This window comes from Abramis brama (assembly GCF_963993115.1).
Source record: "Abramis brama genome assembly, chromosome: 15".
Taxonomy (NCBI): Eukaryota; Metazoa; Chordata; class Actinopteri; order Cypriniformes; family Leuciscidae; genus Abramis; species Abramis brama.
This window is the reverse complement of record NC_139977.1, coordinates 27,053,928-27,059,927: the sequence shown is the minus strand read 5'-3', so window position 1 is coordinate 27,059,927 and position 6,000 is coordinate 27,053,928. Positions and strand designations below refer to the sequence as shown.

The 6,000-nt window shown below is 37.5% G+C and overlaps 1 long non-coding RNA gene across 1 annotated transcript; it reads left to right on the top strand.

The window, feature by feature from the left end:
• Nucleotides 1-4,316: 4,316 nt before the first annotated feature.
• Nucleotides 4,317-5,887, top strand: LOC311098166. Its single transcript, XR_014609397.1, has 2 exons — nt 4,317-4,954; nt 5,449-5,887. It is a non-coding gene; the product is annotated as an uncharacterized lncRNA (long non-coding RNA).
• The last annotated feature ends 113 nt before the right edge of the window (nt 5,888-6,000 follow it).

Sequence of the window (6,000 nt, the reverse complement as noted above, 5' to 3'; positions counted from 1 at the left end):
CAACAAGGAACAGCTTTGTCTGAAGGGGATTATGGAATAGCTCAAGTGTATACATTCTTTGTCTGTCAGGTGAGCTGTCACATGCCCATTCTTATGTGAGGAGAATAGCAGAAGCGTAGCTGCAAGTCTTTAGGAAGCCATTGTACTGAGAACCTTGTAGACGTGGGTGCAGAGCATCCGGTTTTTCTGTCACTCTCTGTACAGGATGTGACTACAAAGGTGTTTCATTTTCTCTCCGAGAGCTGTTAAATTTCCAGAGGACTGAAACACAGGAGGGCTGGCTTTCAATTTTGTGTTGCGTAAGATAGAAATGTTCAGTCAGAGAGACAGGCGGCTGTCACGGGGAAGCAGCAACACTTAACCCCTTAAAACAGGAGACAGAGCTTTGGACTATAATCTACATGTACAGCTATAATGAAAATAGAAATATAGGAACACAACAGGAGAAAACTTGCAACCTGCAATTACGACTTTGAATAGTATTAATAAAAAATTATACAAATCCATGGAATTACCACAACCAAATAATTTGATGTAGGCCTACTGAACACACTGACCAGTGGCGTGCACAGACCTACTCAGGGGCGGAAGGACCAAAAAGGGCACACAAAAAAAAAAAGGAATTATTACTTCAAATAACAATCAAATGTATTTTATTATTATTATGAGGAATTCATAATTGTTTAATTTTGTTGATGTTGAAGCTTGAAGACTCCAGGCGAACTGTAGCGCTGCAAAGGAAACTCCGCCTACTTCACCTCCGCCAAATGCTTCCGCCCAAAAAATATTTTCTATACTATTTTTTTTGTATTATTATTGTTAGTGGCAATGGTGTATAAGTGTATTATTTATTATAATAGTTATAATAATAATTCTTATTATTTACATTTATCAGAGAGGGGCACAATACATTGTGAGACAAAAGGTGCAGGGATTTGATTTTGGTTTAAGGTGTTAAGGGTGGTTGGCTGCTAGGGCATTACTATGTGGTTGTTAAGGTATTGTGAATGTGAGTGCTTTAGGGTGGTTGCTAAGGCATTGCTATGCAGTTGCTAAGGTATTATAAGGGGTTTAGGGTGTTCAGGGTGGGTGCTATAGGCATTGCTGTGTGGTTATTTAAGTATTATGAGTGGTTTGGTGTGCCTGTATTGCATTGGTGTCCAGTTGCTAAGGTATTATGAGTGGTTTTGTGTGTTGAGGGTGGTTGTTAGAGCATTGCTATGTGGTTGTTAAGGTATTCTCAGTGGTTTATGGTGGTTGTTAGGGTGTTGCTATGCTTTTGCTATGTTACTGTGAGTGGTTTTACTGTAGGTGTTCAGTGAGGTTGCAAGGTGTATGTGTATCCTGAATATGAGTGCTTTAGAGTGGTTGCTAAGGCATTGCTATGCAGTTGCTAAGGTATTATGAGTGGTTTGGGTGTTCAGGGTGGTTGCTAATGCATTGCTATGCGGTTGTTAAAGTATTCTGAGTGCTTTATTGTGGTTGCTAGGGCATTGCTATGCTTTTGCTAATGTACTATGAGTGGTTTAGGGTGTGGAGGGTGGTTGCTAGAGCATTTCTATATGGTTGTGAAGGTATTCTGCATTAGGGTGGTTGCTATGGTACCCAATCTGAGAATGTAACAGTAACTCAAGCATTGACATAAATGCAGCATACTGCACTGGCATTATATAATCATAGAATTTTAAATATCTACTTGCTTTTCCATTGGGAGAGAAAGGCCAGTGAATGGATATGATTTTCTAAAAAAATGGTTTAGTCATTTAGGTGTAATTATAAAGGTAGACACTTCCTGATATGCAATAAGGTATATTGATTGGAGTCACATAGAGAGGTCACTGCTGTCTATTATTATGTAAATGAATTGTTCAGGTGTGTTTAGGCTCTTTATTGATATTTAATGATCTCTAATGTTGTGTTTGAATCAATTGGATTTATATTTGTTGAATGCATGTGATTATTCTTAACAGTTTTAACATGCTAACAACTTTTGTCATGCTTCACGGAAGGCTTAAGTTTGTGGGTTTTATTTAGTTACAGTAAACAAGTTACAGTAAACTCTAAAGCATTTTTTTTATTCAAATAGGTGTAAATGAAATAATTTGATTATTATTATTTGGACACTTAAAAGTAATACACACATTATACAAAGTATAATTGTAACCTCTTTAGATCTTTATAGCTTCAAATAGCTCATATTACTATTTACATAATCATTTGTCTTATCTGGGCTCTCAGGCTAGACAGTGACAGCAGCTCCCTGCGGACAACAGCCAGAGGACAGCAGGTCTGATGCCATCCGGTGTGCTCAGGTGGAGACGCAGTGTCTGGAGTTACACAAGAGCTGTACAAGAGGTGTCATCTTACCTGCATACTCTCATCACTCAGTCATGCCTTTTTAACCACATAATGCTGTAGTAATGGTATTTATGAGCAGAGACTAACTGAAGCTAACCAGCCAGACCATGACCACTTGGGTTTTACACTGCAGATAACTCATCTGAAATTTTTTTTTGGCTTGGTTAGGAATTAAATATTAGCGTACTGCCTACTACATACTACAGATGCCTAAAGCCTACATTCAGAAGGCATGGAAAATGAGTAAAAAACACATCTCTAGACCTTGCACTTTTTTTTTTCGTTCCACTGACCTGTGTCTCGTGTTATTAAGAGTAAAAACATGTTCTGTGTGAAACAGCACGTACATCAGATTTAACTTATCATGTGAAGAGAGTGGGGAGAGATGACTGACTGCGATGTCGGAGGATTTGGTGCGCAACAAATCCTGAGCGTCATTGACAAATATGTTATCTTATAAAATGCGTGGTCAGTACCGGCACTTCGTATACACAGAGTAGCCTACGCGTGAATGCAAATTCGAAGTGAAAATGAATAGCAAGTGCACATAAAAAAAAAACGATTTCAATAATCTGCATGTTGATATAGCGGTACAAATACAATATACAATGCAATATATAAATACATACAATATAATTACTTAACTATAGAATGCGAGAGAACAGGAAAGGATTGAAATATATTTTTTGTATTTGTTTTTCATCACCATGTCCCTTTAGGGGCTCCGTAGAATGGGTAATTTATTTTCCGAACATAGTGTTGGGCTAACTGTATACCAATTATGTTTAAAACAGTATATGATATAGTATGCAAAAATAAACAGCACACACACACACAAACACATGCAACAAATTAATTTGAAAATTATTTTAAAATATACATGTCAAATAAGTTTGCAAAATTGTTGTCACGTGACCTTGTAACATTCCATGTGGTGTTATTTCAGAAAAAAAAAGATAATTTATAAACGCATGAAAAAATATTGAATTCAATTTTATCTGCAAACTACATACAGTAGGCTACTTCAAAATTAAAAGAATTGTAAATCACTTTAGCTGCAACTACCTGATGTCATGGTAGCAACTTTTCCATGGGCAATTAGAATATAAAAACTATCTATTATCTATTAACTATCTATCTAACTAATCTATTTTTGGCTCTTTATTTGTGAACAAACATATTAGTCTGGGTCATGACCAGAGCCGGACAGTAACGGAGTACATTTACTTGAGTACAGTACTTGAGTACAATTTTGAGGGATCTGTACTTTACTCGAGTATCATTTTTGGGGAGTACTCATGACTTTACTCAAGTAGGCTACATTTGAGAGGCAAATATTGTACTTATTACTCCACTACATTTCTATCCATAACTGTGAGTACCCGTTACTTCTTCAAAAAAAAAGAAAAAGGAAAAAAGAAACATCTCGGAAACCCTCTCAAACGTGATTGGATTGTGCAGGCGCCACTGATTGGGACAGCCTATCAGCAATCACCTTCAGCTTTCCACCAAAGTCAACTCCATGGTCAGATTTAGATAAGAGACGAAACCATGGACAAAACAATGGATGAGGACGCAGCAGGTCCATCCCGGGAGCGATATTTTTTTTTCCAGGATGGTAGGGGAAGACTCATGAATATTCATTAGGGAAGTCATCACTGATTGGTCTTAACCCCAGTGACAGGTAGGTTTAGGGGCGGGGTTATGGAGGTCATAAGACCCCCAGTGACGGGTATAGGTTTAGGGGTGGGGTTAGGGGTAGGTCATCAGACCAATCAGGGATGACTTCCCTAATGAATATTCATGAGTCTTCCCCTACCATCCTGGGAAAAAAAATATCGCATCCCGGGAATGTGCCAAGCCGTGGCCCCACCTCGCCAGACTATTTCAGTTTTCTGAACAAGTTAATGATAGTTTTCGCTTTAAGTGTTTGCTGTGTTTACCAATGTAAGCACTGTGGCAGTAGTAATGCAATATTTAGAAAATGTACTCTTGTACTCTTGATACTCAAGTACTTTTAAAAACAAGTACTTTAGTACTTTTACTTAAGTAGACATCTGACTGTAGTACTTTTACTTGTACTTGAGTAAAATTTAGCAAGGGGTATCTGTACTTTTACTCAAGTAATGTAGCTGTGTACTCTGTCCGCCTCTGGTCATGACAGTTTTTACATGTATGTTAAATATAAAAAACACAAGTAGGTGTACCTCCTCTTTTCAGGTGGTCAGACAGACTGTTGGTGTATGTGTGCGTGGGTTAGCGGTGCCCTGAGGGACTGAGTGTTTGTCTGAAGCAATAGCACTATGGGACATTCCTATATTGTAGCTGACTGGTGCCTGTCTGACAGTGATGGATGCTGATGTTATGACAGCCTCCATTTGCTATGACTGCCCTGTGTAGTGCTGCAGCTCAGAGTATGAACTGTGAGAGAGGAGAAGAGAAGCTGGCATCTATACAGACAGACACCGTAAACAGATTATGGTGGCTGCACTGCAGCTCTCGCTCTCTGCTTATCCCAGAATTCCTTGCAACGTCCTCTCTCAGCTGCAATGCTTTCCAAGGCTGTATCTGAAACCGAAGGCTGCCTCGTTGCCCAGTAAGTCTTGCCATGTGCGTTTTTGTTTTTTAAAAATATAGTAAAACAGTAATATTATGAAATCGTATTACAATTTAAAATAACTCTTTTTATTTAAATACATAAAATAGCAAAGCTGATTTTTTGCATTAAAGTGATGCTACAGATACCTTCACATGATCCTTCAGAAATCATTCTAAAATGCTGATTTGTTGCTCAATAAACATTTCATTTTATAATCGATGTTGAAAACAGGTGTGTAATATTTTTCTGGAAAACGTAATACATATTTTTCAGCACTCTTTGATGAATAGAAAGTTGAAACGAACAGCATTTATTTGACATTAAAATCTTTTGTAACGTTACAAATGTCTTTTCTGTCATTTTTAATCAATTTAATGTGTCCTAGCTGAATAAAAGTATTAACTATAGTTAGTTTTACAATGCGAGTACCATACTTGCAGGTAGCCAGTCCACCACAGAGTAACTTAAACTTTTTGTCTTATCTTTTGTAGATAGTGGACAGAACCCATACTATGCAGGTGCCAGCTGCAAGGGAAGGAGCGAGACACCTGCAACCCTCTCTTTTCCCACCTTTTTGTCTTTTCTTCCCGCTCTGACTCTCTCTTCTCTCTCTCCTTCTTTCTCTTTTCAGCTCCTATGTTGTGAAGTACCATTATCACATAGTAAACATATGCACAGTGCACACACATAGACACACATTCCTGTTACCCAGTGTTCATTCCTGTTACCCAGTGTTTATTCCTGTTATTAAATTGTATTTTTCAAGTACCATTATCACATAGTAAACACATTCACACACATATTGACAGACATTCATGTTACCCAGTGTTCATTCATGTTACCCAGTGTTCATTCATGTTACACAGTGTTTATTCCTGTTATTAAAATGTATTTTTCTTCTAAAAAATAAAAGTTAAACCATTGTTTTTATCAGTTTTGTTTGGTCCATCATTTATGCTAAATCACAGTATAGACATTGTTAAATACAGTAATTCTACAACATCTTACTGTTAAATTACAGTAATACGATAGACTAACTGTAA